Genomic DNA, 12,780 nt, shown 5'->3' on the forward strand with positions numbered 1-12,780 from the left:
TGGGACTAATTTCCAATGGATACTGACGGTTGACTGTACCCTTTCTTGTCCCTACTTCTCCTGCCCCCCACCCCAGCACACAGTTTCTCCTATTAACATCTTGCGTTAGTATGGTAGAGTTGAAGTCCATAGTTTACATTAGGATTCGCTTTCAGTGCTTTTACAAATGTATAATGATATTTATCCATCATTGCAGTGTCATACATAACAGCTTCCCGGCCCTAAATATCCCCTCATGATGTGTTCTACCTCATCCTTCCTTTCCTCCCTGTGCATCTCTGGCAACCATTAATCTTTTAACTGTCTCTGTAGTTTTGCCTTTTCCAGAATGTCATATACTTGAAATCATGGAGTATGTATAGCCTTTTCAGATTGTTTTTTTTTCATTTTGTAATATGCATTTAAGCTTTCTTTATGTCTTTTTGTGATATGATACCTCATTTCTTTTTATATAATATGGGTATACCACAGTTTGTTTATTCATTCTCCTGTTGAAGAACATCTTGATTGCTTCCAAGTTTTGGCAATTATGAATAAAGCTGCTATAAACATTTGTGTGTAGATTTTTTTTTTTATAGATATGAGTTTTTAGCTCATTTGGGTAAACGCCAAGGAGTGTGATTGCTGGATCATATGGTAAGAGTATGTTTAGTTTGAAAGAAACTGCCAAACTGTTTTCCAAAATGGCTGTACTATTTTCCATTCCACTAGCAGTGGATGAGAGTTCCTGTTGCTCTACATCCTCATTAACATTTGGTGTTGTCACTGTTTTGGATTTTAGCCATTCTAATAGATGTGTAGTGGTATCTCATGGTTGTTTTAATTTGCAATTCCCTAATGACATACCATTATATCCCCCCCTCAAATTCATATCTTGAATTTCTAACCCCCCAGTACCTGACAGTGTGACCTTATGACCTTATTTGGAGTATGGTCTTTACAGAGTTAATCAAGTTAAAGTGAGGTTATTACAGTGGGTCGTAATCCAATATGACTGGTGTCCTTATAAAAAGGGGAAGTTCGGACACAGATATGCATAGAGGGAGAATGCCATGGGAACATGAAGACTGCCATCTATAAGCCAAGAATTGAGGCCTGGAATCTGATCCTACCCTCACAGCCCTCAGAAGGAACCAGCCCTGCCAACACCTTGATTTCAGACTTTGACCTCCAAAACTGTGAGACGATTAATTTCTATTAAGTCATCCAGTTTGTCATATTTGGTTATGGCAGCCCTGGCAAACTAATACACATTTGATTGATGTTCAGCATCTTTTCATATGCTCATATGTTATCAGCTTATCTTTTTAGGAAGGTGTCTGCTCAGACCATTTGCTCATTTTTTAATTGAGTGTTTGTTTTCTAGTTGTTGAATTTGAGTTTTTTGTATATTTAGATTACTAGTCCTTTATCATATATGTGTTTTCCAAATATTTTCTCCCTATCTGTAGCTTTTTTTCTTTCATGGATTGTGCTTTTGGTGTTGTATCTGAAAAGTTATTGTCAATTCCAAGGTCACCTAGATTTTTCTATATTCTGGGAGTTTCGTAACTTTGTCTTTTTTCTATTTTGAGCTCATTTTTATAAAAGGTTTATTGTCTGTGTCTAGATTTTTTTTGGGGGGGGGATATGGATGTCCAATTAGGCCAGCACCATTTGTTGAAAAGGCTATCCTTTCTTCATTGAATTTTGTTTGCTTCTTTGTCAAAGATCAGTTGATTACATTTGTGTGAGTTTGTTTCTGGTCTCTCTGTTCTCTTCCATTGGTCAATTTTTCTGTTCTTTGACAGATATCACACAGTCTTGAATACTGTTGCTTTATAGTAAGTAGTAAGTCTTAAAGTCTGATAGAGTCAGTCTTCCAACTTTGTTCTTCTCCTTCAATACTGTGTTGACAATCCGGCTGACATTATTTACTGACAGTAAATTAACATGTGAGTTTGAATGACTTGAGTTTGTATGGTTTTCCTTACACTTTCCAATTTACTTATAAATGATAATGTTTATTCTTATATCCCATGAAATAGTAGACTAGAAAAAAGGTATAAATATAGAACTTAGTTCTGTAATTTTGAGTCATATTACTTTCATTATGTTGTATCTCTGAGAAGGACTAACTGATAAAATGTTATATACATGGCATAATTTAGGATGATAAGTGATTGTAAAATGAATAGGACCATTACATAAGGAGTTATAAACATCAATGTAATAGGATCCTGTATTCTCTAAAAGTGTGACATTTAAACAGAGATAACGTTATGTATTATTTAGTCATGTAAAATACTGATACCTTAATTTATTTAAAAAGATATACCTAAGTTTTCAGAGAATTCCCATTAAAGATTAATTTAAATATTAAATAAATGGAAAGGGCATGATTCAATTTGGGGGAAAGCCCAAAGTTATTAAGCTATAAATCAAGGCAGAATATTCTTTAAAGTTGGGTTTCAGGTTACTCCAATATGAATATCGAAAATGTTCCTTTAAAACAATAAATGTTTTAACCTGTTTTTTCTTTTTCCTTCCCTGTAGCCTTTTTGTTCTGCAAGTTTGGTGTCTTATTTAGGGGATTCTACTTTTTAGTTTCTATACAACCTAGTATTCTCCACAAATGTATAAAATATTTATATTTGTTCGTATTTGTAATAAGACCTAGTATTATTTACAAATGTTCAAAATATTTCTGTAACTTCTATACAAGGGGAAAGATGAAGAATTCCTTATAAAATACCCATAGTTATATACTTACTAGTAGTTCTTAAGAATAAGAAAAATACGATAATGCAGCTATTCAGCCTGATAGTCATAGAATATTTTAGAGAGATGAAAAGTAAAAAATCACTTACTAGCTCATTGCTGTTAACCATTTCATAATATAGTATGACTTGAGATGGAGAATGAAGTGGGAATGCAAACATGAAGTGATTTTATTTTTCTCCAATCTGACCTTTGTTTGTGATTGGTCAAATCAGGTTTTTGTTTGTTTCTTTACTCATCTCGAGGAAATGTCAAAGCTTTCTGGACACTTCAGAAAATCAGTTTAATCTGACTAGTTTGAATTTTAACCTCATAGCCCAATTTAAAACTCAGCTTTCCCCCTTCTACTCAGTGCCGCTTAGGCTGTTCTAGGAGATTGTAGTGTGGAAAGGGTTGAATACAGTCATTCAGTCTGCGCACTCCAGTGAGTAGAGAGTGATCTGCTCTTTCATTTATATTCCTTTCTCCTCCTGGGTGAGAGAGATAGAAAGGGAAAAGATTTTCCTACTTTAGTGGTGCCCTTTTTGTTTCTTTTTCTATCTCTGGTCATCTGAGTAACACTGACTAGACCTCATGCCTTCTGTGGGGAAAGAGAGGCAAATACTACTGTTGATGTGGCACGTGTGTAAAACTTTTTTGGGGAGGATGAGATATTTTTGCAGAGTCACACTATCCAGTTTGTCTTTTTCTACTCTTTCGAAGTTTCTCCTCCTCCAGTACGCCCACAGCCTCTGGCTGCTGGGATCCCCATTGTGTGGAGGCTCAATCCAGCTACTTTGTTAGTCACACTCTTTGCTGTTATAAATAGTGAGTCCAGTTCTCTCTACCCTGTTTTCCAATCCACATCTTTTTTTCCTCTCCTCATATAGGCATGGGTAGTAGGTATGGGCATGGGATGATAAGCAAGTCTAAACACAAGCAGAAATCCAGCCGAAAGATGAGATACCAGTCTTCCATTCTTGCCAATCTTTCGACCCGCTCTGACTTGATTTAGACTCTTGGAAATAGCACTATCCAACTACGTTAAGTCAGTGAAGCAAACTCTGATGATTGACTCACTCAAGGTGGGCAGGGGTGGGCAGTTCTAGGGTAAAGAGGAACTGAGGAAGGTAAAGATGTTTCGGTTATTGTGGAGAGGTAGTTGGCTCTCACTTGTTTAGGCTGTCTTTTGAACGTGAAATACTTGATTGGTGACTCTTTGTTCTCAGTCTTGGGTTGTAATGCCAATCCCTGGCAATGGGAAAAGTCCCACCTGATAGTCTGTTATGTAAATTTTATTATAGTCTTGCGAGTACTGCCATTCTTGTTGGCTACCATCAGTTCCACCATTTGTTCCCATCTCAGGGCTTTGCTCTCACTGTTCCATCAGTGTTCTTACCCCAGATAGTCAGTCTGTAGACTCCTGCCACTTCATTCTTCATTCATATAATGCTGCTTCCTTGGGTTTTCTTTGTACACTGTTAAAATAGTGTATTGGTCACTCTCTTCCCATGGCTTGCTTTACTTTTAGTTCATATGTGAATCATTTTCTTACATTTTATTATACATTTAATAGTTTATTATCTGTCTTTTCTATTTACATATAATCTTTTTTTTTTTTTTTTGCGGTGCGCGGGCCTCTCACTGCTGTGGCCCCTCCCGCTGCGGAGCACAGGCTCCGGACGTGCAGGCCCAGCGGCCATGGCTCACGGGCCCAGCCGCTCCGCGGCATGTGGGACCCTCCCGGACTGGGGCACGAACCCGCATCCCATGCATCGGCAGGCGGACTCTCAACTACTGCGCCACCAGGGAAGCCCTGCATATAATCTTAAAGAGAGCAAGTCACTGGCTCCTTTGTTCGGTGCTTTGCCCAGTGCCTAAAATGGGACCTGATGCATAGGAGACAGTTGATTTTTTTTGTTTTTGTTGAGTGAATTAATGAATGAATGGATGCTAGTTTCTATACTCAAACTTTAGGAATAGCTTTGATTTATCTAACAATGTTTACCCTTCTAGTGTTTTACAGAGTAGTATACTTTAAAAATTTTTTACAGATCTTTTATTATTCCTAACTATGTATTCCCATTGTTGCCATCCCAGTTGAACCATCTACACCTTTAGTTCATTTTCCATGCTGCTGCTAGAAATTATTTTTATAAAATACTTCTCAAAATGCCATCCTCTGGAATAAAATATTCAAAAATTCCTTAGCATAATTGGGCCTGTGCCTCTTGTCCTTCTCACTGACCCCTCCGTGTACTCTATTCTAGTCTTATTCTTTTCATTGCAGTACTCTGAATGCTTAATATGTTTCTCTTCTACTTCTGTATCTTTACTTAAATCCTGTACCGTTTGTTCTTACTGCTATATATTTTATTAGTGTGTGAATACATAAAATATGACTCCTATCATGAGAAGACTCTAGGAAAGGTACTTGACATTTGAAATGATTGGGAACCAACTATATAGTTGCACTGTATGCTATTATTTCAGATATATTTACCAACCTCTTCCTTCACTGAGCATCTTTAATACATGGTAACAGTTCATTTGTCATTTTTTGATGGGTATTTAAAAGTTACCACAATCTTGAAGAGCACCGTGCACATGATTTTGTAATGATGTTGGTAATATTGTGAATTCATTTTAAAGGTAAGGCTAATCTACATGTTGTAACACAAGGATTCTTTTTAAAGGTTGTGTATGTATGAATGTTTGTTGTATCTTTTATCTTCAGAAAACGAACCTGAGTAAAGAAAATGATATGTGAAAGTAAAAGTATTATATGTATAACTTTTTCAGAAAATGTGTTTCCTTGATAGATTCCTCACATTTAGATTTTTTTGTTTGTTTGAAAGGCAAGACTGATAAAGGAGGTGAAATTATTTTATATAAACAATTGAAGCCAAATGTTTTTCATATCTGAGGCTTTTCCAAGTAAGTACTGTGTCATAGAAAGGACTGGTGTGGCTTTTGGGGAAATGTAGATTCTAGGAGTATGTAGCAGTGTTCCAAAACTTGTATTTAGCATTTTTGTATCTAAAATAATGCAGAAATGTATAGCTTGTGATGTTGATGTCTTTTAGAAGACACACCTAAATAAAAGTAGATGACGCAGCTAAGTAAAAGTAATATATTATGAAGTTATGTAGAAGTAAATAAAGATGGGACCCTATAAGGAAGTTTTATTTTTTTGACATAGCTCTTTTGAACAATTACTGCTGTTACTGATAATAATAGGTCAGTATTAGGTGCTTTATGTGAGTTATTTCATTTCATGGTTGGAACATTCCTGTGTCTGCTACTCATTTTACATAATGAACTGCTCAGATTTAGGCATTTGATTTAAATTACTGCTGCTTATTCAATTGGGTGTCTTCATATCATTTATCAGTAGTTCCTTAAACTTTTTTTGGAAAATCACAGAGCCTTTTGAGAACCTGACAAAAGTCCATTTCCCCTAGAAAAAAATGTACTTATACACCTGTATAATATGTCTTTATTTTAGCCTGCACTTTTGCAGAGTTCCTAGGTTTCCTAATTCCCATAAGTAGACCCCAGATTGGGAATCTCTGATCCATGTCTTTTAATAAAGAGACTGGAAAACTCTGTACTTTTTTCTTCCTTTATGAACTCTTGTCACTTAAAGGAAATAATATTCATTTACATTATGCCTTATTATAGAAAGAATTTAAGAAAGCTGAAGGGAATTGTCAGCTACCTCTAACTTCACTGAATATATGCCAGGATAAATTCTGTTATGGCAAGTGAGATTCAGATAAGTTTGATGGATGGGACACTTTTTAATGGTCATATTTGTTGGACTTCACATCAAAGCATTCTCAGTCTGTTTCAGGAACCTAAATGTGATATTTTGAAATAATGTAATCAGTTACCTCTTCAGATTAGCATAAATATAGTAGCTGTGCCTAGAGATAGAAGATTAGAAAGATAGTACCTTCAAGCCTAGTGATTCAGTGATATTTCTCAGAGAATAACTTTTGGATTTTATCTTCTGATTCCATCAAAGATAAATCATGTAGAAAGGGTGTTGTTTTGTAATAAAAGTAGGTTATAGTAATAATTTTATGTATTAATGAGCTAAAGTTACCATATAATTGGTTAATTCATTGTTTATATGGGTTGAGGATGAAGATGTGTTTAGATCCTGACTCATTGTGACTTTGGAGAAGAGAAGTTGTCATTTTATAATGAGGTCACTTTTAAAGCTCCCTTTTATGAAAAATAACCATTGCTAGTAGTTGAGGACTGGTTATTTTATAAAATTTTTAATATGAAGTAATTAAGAATTTCAGAATGTTTTTTCTTTATAGTTCCTTTTAGATATTTTCATGTTACTTATTTATACTTCAGGTTTGATATCTCACCTATTTTTTTTTTTTTACCCCTTGAATTGTTAACTAAAACAGAAGTATTAAATTGGCTGAACAGAATAAAGAATCATACTGTATACATTTGCCTGGTTTTAGGTAAATTACTATAGAAATAATGTTATAAATCAGTATATAATGCTTGGGTTTAATTTTTTAACGTATGTTTTAACAGTGATTTCTAGTTATATTGTGAATTGAATAACTGTATTTCTATTTTTTCCTTCTCATTCTTAACATTCAATTTTTAAGTGAATAGTAGCCTATCTGTGTAGGGCTCTTGTGACTGAATGATGTATTCTGCTTTGCTGTGGCACAGTTTTCAGACAGCCACTTTTGTTGTTAAATGTTTTCATTTTCTATAGTACTTTTCATCCCTGTATATATGTACAGGAGTCACTTCACCCACCACCGAATTGCAGCCACTTCTGAGGTGGAACGCAGCAACTGTTTAACAGCGCACTTTCCCCTAGGTGCTGACAGCTGTAGAAGAAATTGTACATGGTCCTGTACAGAAGGTATTTCTCCACTGTGCCATCTGCAGAGTGAAACTGACTAGGAGTACTACATAGACTGTAAGTTTCTTGTGTACCCGCCCTAGACTGGAAAACCCAATATGAGAGAATAACGAAAAACTGGGAAGCATCATTTAAAAATGTATTGAGGTCAGTTAAACTTAGTGCTGCTCTCCCTGGCTCTAAATTTTATTTTAAGGTCATCTAATTTGTGATTGGTACTGTTTAAATAACAAACAAATGGATGCACTGCTCAGAAATGATTTTATTCTAAAAGCAAATGTAACTAAAATGCTTTTATAAATACTTCACTTTTAATGCAACTTAAGAGAATCAATTTGTTTTCAAATATTTTTCAAATAACCAAATCAGTATTATATGATTTTAGAGCTGTGTTCTTAAAGTAGCAAATCAACTTATAATTCAACAGAAACATCCTAATTAGCTTTCCTTGCAGTGTTGTATGCCTTAGTCTTAATACTTTCACTCTTCTCATGAAAGTTTTGCAACAAAGCCAGTTTGTGATGAATGTAGTTTTGATTTTTTGTTTTAGAAGCATTGCGTTTGAACTTTTTAACATATTGAAAGAAAGCGTGGGAGAGAATAAATAGTAAATATTTGAACTTCCACGTAACGTATTTTAGTCTCTCCCTCCCATTTAACTGTTTAATGATTTCCTTTTTTCCTTTTGTAAAAGCAATTTTACAAGAATGCTGCTTTTGGAATAGTTTGGCATGGTTATGACTTATAGGATAGGAAAATAACATTAGGAACTGCTGTGTCTATTTTTAAACAATATGATATGGATTGTTATATTTCATTGTTTTGCTTTTTTTGAGTCAGTTGTATGACTTACTAGTTATCTTTGTGTGTGTGTTGTGTGTGTGTGCATCTATAGACGTTTCTGTGGCAAGAAATTAGGGTCTCAGTCATTAGAAAGTCTTAATCTTATAAAACATAGTGTCATTTGTTTTAGGTAACTTTAAAGTATGTGTCATAACTTAAATGATATTTGTGTACATCTTTATACTGTAGGTTCTCAGTGAAAGCAGATAAAAGCCTCTCTGGGCCACAGTTTGTTTACTTGTAAAATGAGGTGGGTGGAAGAAATTATTTTCTAGAGACCTTTTAAGTGTTTTCGTTTAACTCAGTGGTAGAATTCTATGTATTGAGAATTGTACCTTACATTATGTAACCAAGATATTTTGGTGCAAGTGATTTTGTTCCAGTTAGAATATTATTTGTACTAGTTAAATACAGAGTGATGCTATTTTAGAATCAAAAGAGGAGTTCTGATTTCCTACAAAGATTTTAAACTGTCTCTAATTTTATAGTGGAGTTACCCCCCATGTTTTGAAATAAATTTTTTTGAGAAATAATACAGTATGATTCTCATCAGGGAGCATCAAGCAGATTAGAAAAAGCTAGACTTTATTTACATTCAGAAAAGAATGCACTTAAATATTACCAAAAAACTAACATTTTAAGGAGATTTTACCCCTTACTTGCATAGACTTAATACTTTACTCAGTAGTCAAAGCGTTAAAAAAGTGAACATTAGTATTTTAAAAAATATAGTTTAGACATAATATAATATACTTACGTACCTCTAGCAAGAGGGTATTTTATCAGTATGTGAAATATTCGATTTGCTATAACTGGTTCCTTTGTATTTTCTGCATGCAGTGTAAGTATTACTTAATCCCATTCATCTTATTAACTGAAGTAATCATATTTGACAGAATAGGCCGTATGTTTTATATATTATTTTACTGTGTTGGTGAAAAGGTACAAACTATACCTGTGGTGCATATGTGAGTATATATTTTTCAGTTACACAGGATATTAATTGTTATATATTAGATCTTCCATGGATGATGAAGTTTAACAACTTATTAGATTCATATGAAACTTATACTTTAATATACTCCCAGTATATGGTATTTGGAAGAGGGAATTATATGGAAACTTTCATTTTTATTTAATACACTTGTGTACTATTTGAATTTAATGAACATGTACTACTTGTGTAATCAAAAATAATGTTGGTGTTTCAGTTCAATTGTATATTTGAAACGTTAGTTTATTTAGAAATTATCCTCATTGCATAAAGTATCTTATCGATATCTAATATCTCTATTTAATTGTTTATTTTCCAAGAGAGTGCTCTTCATCATATTCTGAAGAACTAGAATTGTGGTCAGGCTTATTATTTAATTTATACTCTCTTAATAATTTGGCATTGAGAAATAAATACTAAATCAAGAGCAGTTAATCTTAATGAAACCTTTATTTTTTCATCCTCCCCCATTATAATTTTCTATTTGAAATAGGAAAAATGAATCAAATGCATAGATAATAGAAATTTCTAAATAATTATATGTACTTAGACTTCCAGCAATAATGTTCTAGCAACATCTAGCTTTCAATTAAAGATTTTAAAAAGAAATATTAAGACTAGCTGAAGAAATAAGTGAAAATGATGAGAAAATAAGCTACAGAGAAGTATACTTTGTAGATTTTAATTTAAATTAATTTTAAAGAACATACATTTTTAAATGGAGTTTCAATATATATTTTTAAATTTCAGGTACTCTTCTCAGTTTTACAAAGTACATACTCTGTGTTTTAAATTAGAGACATTTTTAGATCCATCCCAAACAGATTGTTAAAAAATTGTCTTACCAAATTTGTCTGAATAAATTTTTGTGATATATTATAGGGAGATAAAAAACCTTTCAAATATATTTCCCAAATAACCTCTGGCAAATATATTGAGATAAAATCATCATATAATTACCTCAATCTTTGCTATATCTTATTTTATATATATATTAATTCCTGTCTGTTTTCATGAATTCTGCAGGTATTTCTCATTATAAATCGAATTAGTTGAAAATTTTAAATGTGTAAGTTTGCTTAAAGAACTATTTAATGCCACAAATCTTTTATCTTTAATACTGAATTAACAAGCATTATTACTTAAAACATTTTTTTAACTCTGAAATTTCAATGTGTTGTATGTAATATTTGTGGGGGGTGTGTGTGTGTGTGTGTGTGTGTGTGTGTGTGTGTGTGTGATCTTCCTAATGTATTTTCTGAAGCATGGTTGGCATCCTGATTGCCAGGACTTTGTAGCTATTTAATCAAGTGTAACTTAACAAATTTAAGGTTTTTTTGTTTTTTTTTTCAATCTGTTAATTGGAAATCATTACACCTACCTCACAGGGTTGTTGTGAGGAAAAAACAATCAAACATGTGAAAGAGTGCTTAGCATATACTAGATATGCAGTATATGAAAAATGAGTGTTACTAAAACCTTTCAGTGGCCTCCATTGTTCTTTTGATAAAATCCAAATTCCCTGTCCAGGTATTGATCTGGCTCCTCAACTTTATTTCTTTCCTTGTAGACTGCATGTATTGATTGATTGATTGCTACTGAACTTTTTACAGTTCCCAGAATATGCCATGCTTTCTTTGGGCCTTTGCCTGCCTGCAGCATTCTTTCCAACCACTCACATACCCCTTAATCCCTAGGCTACTATCATCTGTATAACTCAACCTAATCCTTTAGACCTAACTTATTTTTTTTTTATTTTTAAAATTTATTTATTTATTTTTATTTATTTACTGTTGGCTGCGTTGGGTCTTTGTTGCTGCGCGCAGGCTTTCTCTAGTTGTGGTGAACCGGGGCTACTCTTCTTTGTGGTGTGTGGGCTTCTCATTGCGGTGACTTCTCTTGTTGCGGAGCATGGGCTCTAGGCACGTGGGCTTCAGTAGTTGTGGCATGTGGGCTCAGTAGTTGTGGCCCACGGGCTCTAGAGTGCAGGCTCAGTAGTTGTGGCGCACGGGCTTAGTTGCTCCGTGGCATGTGGGATCTTCCTGGACCAGGACTCGAACCTGTGTCCCCTGCATTGGCAGGTGGATTCTTAACCACTGCGCCACCAGGGAAGCCCTTAGACCTAACTTTAATTTCTCCTTAACTGAGGTGTTTCCTACTGCTTCATCCTTTATACTTTTGTTAGGTGACCTTGTACATGATCCTGTAGGCTTTGCTTATTCCAGTTCTTGTGTGTTTCTTTCTGTAAACTCCTTGAAGGTGGAATCTGCCTTTAACTTCTTTTTCCCAGTACTTAACAGAGTTTCTGCAACTCAGGACATGAGTGAACATTTAAAAATAGATGTAAGTTCTCCCTAAACAAATTCACAGTATGTACATGATTATGTGATTGGTACTCCTTTAAAAAAATAACTTTAATTTTTCTATATTTATAGACTAGATTTCAGACTTCACAATAATCACATCAAAATTATCGCTTTATAATCAGACTACTTTGCCCACCATTTAGCACTCTCTGTGGGTTTATTAAAAGAGTTAGACTCACCAGGGTACAAGCAGAAAGTTACTTTATTTTTTTGTCACTGTACCCAAAATCCCATTTTGAATATTATTTTTTCTGTCTCAGTGCTGTTCAAGTACCTATCCTTGTTCTGCCCTTCCCTTGCTCTTCTTCCTTTTTCTCCTCCTCTTGCTCTTCTCTCTCTCTTGTTCTTTTGTTTTCTCTGTCATTCCTTCTTTACTCACTCTCTGGCATTGCAAAATAGACTGTTTTCAGGCAGTAAAAAAACAGGCTAAGAAATTAAAATTCCGAACTGTCATCCAATGTAAAATTTCTCCCTTACATCAACCTTACTCAAAGCAGTCTTAAAACTCTGAGTGGGGAAGGGGAACAGGACATGTCAACTAGTAGACTTTTGTATTAATTTCTTTTGCCTTATTTTTCCTCCCTACACACTGTGCAGCTCCTGGGTCTTCCAAAGATTCAAGATTAGAAATAGAGAACAACTAATTGGTAGTAAAGGTATGTTGGAAATCTGAATGGATTCTTTCTCTTGCTTTTTGGGGTTTATCAAAGATTCCTACTGTCTGAGGATAACCCAGTTGTAATTTGATACTTCCTTTGTCTTCCTTTGACTACCTTCCTTAGTCTCTGACTTTCTGGTCTACCTCCAGCCTCTTTCTTCTGGGGTTATCTTGTTCCTTTTGTAGTCCTTTGGGTAAAGTTTCTTTAAAAATGGCTCAGGGCTAGTTCCTTTCCCAGGGATCCTTATCTGTCCTATGGGAAAATGTAATT

The 12,780-nt window shown here is 34.3% G+C and overlaps 1 protein-coding gene across 2 annotated transcripts in view; it reads left to right on the forward strand.

The window, feature by feature from the left end:
• NOVA1 (NOVA alternative splicing regulator 1) overlaps nt 1-12,780 on the forward strand; it is a 142,177-nt gene that overhangs the window by 39,697 nt on the left and 89,700 nt on the right. Inside the window, exon 2 of one of the 2 annotated variants that reach the window (XM_082647572.1) lies at nt 7,604-7,705. The exons of the other annotated variant lie outside the window; for it this stretch is intronic. The gene's annotated coding sequence lies outside the window, so the exon portion shown is untranslated. The remainder of the gene's footprint in view (nt 1-7,603; nt 7,706-12,780) is intronic. 2 annotated transcript variants of the gene reach the window in all.

This window comes from Grampus griseus (assembly GCF_964374135.1).
Source record: "Grampus griseus genome assembly, chromosome: 2".
Classification (NCBI taxonomy): Eukaryota; Metazoa; Chordata; class Mammalia; order Artiodactyla; family Delphinidae; genus Grampus; species Grampus griseus.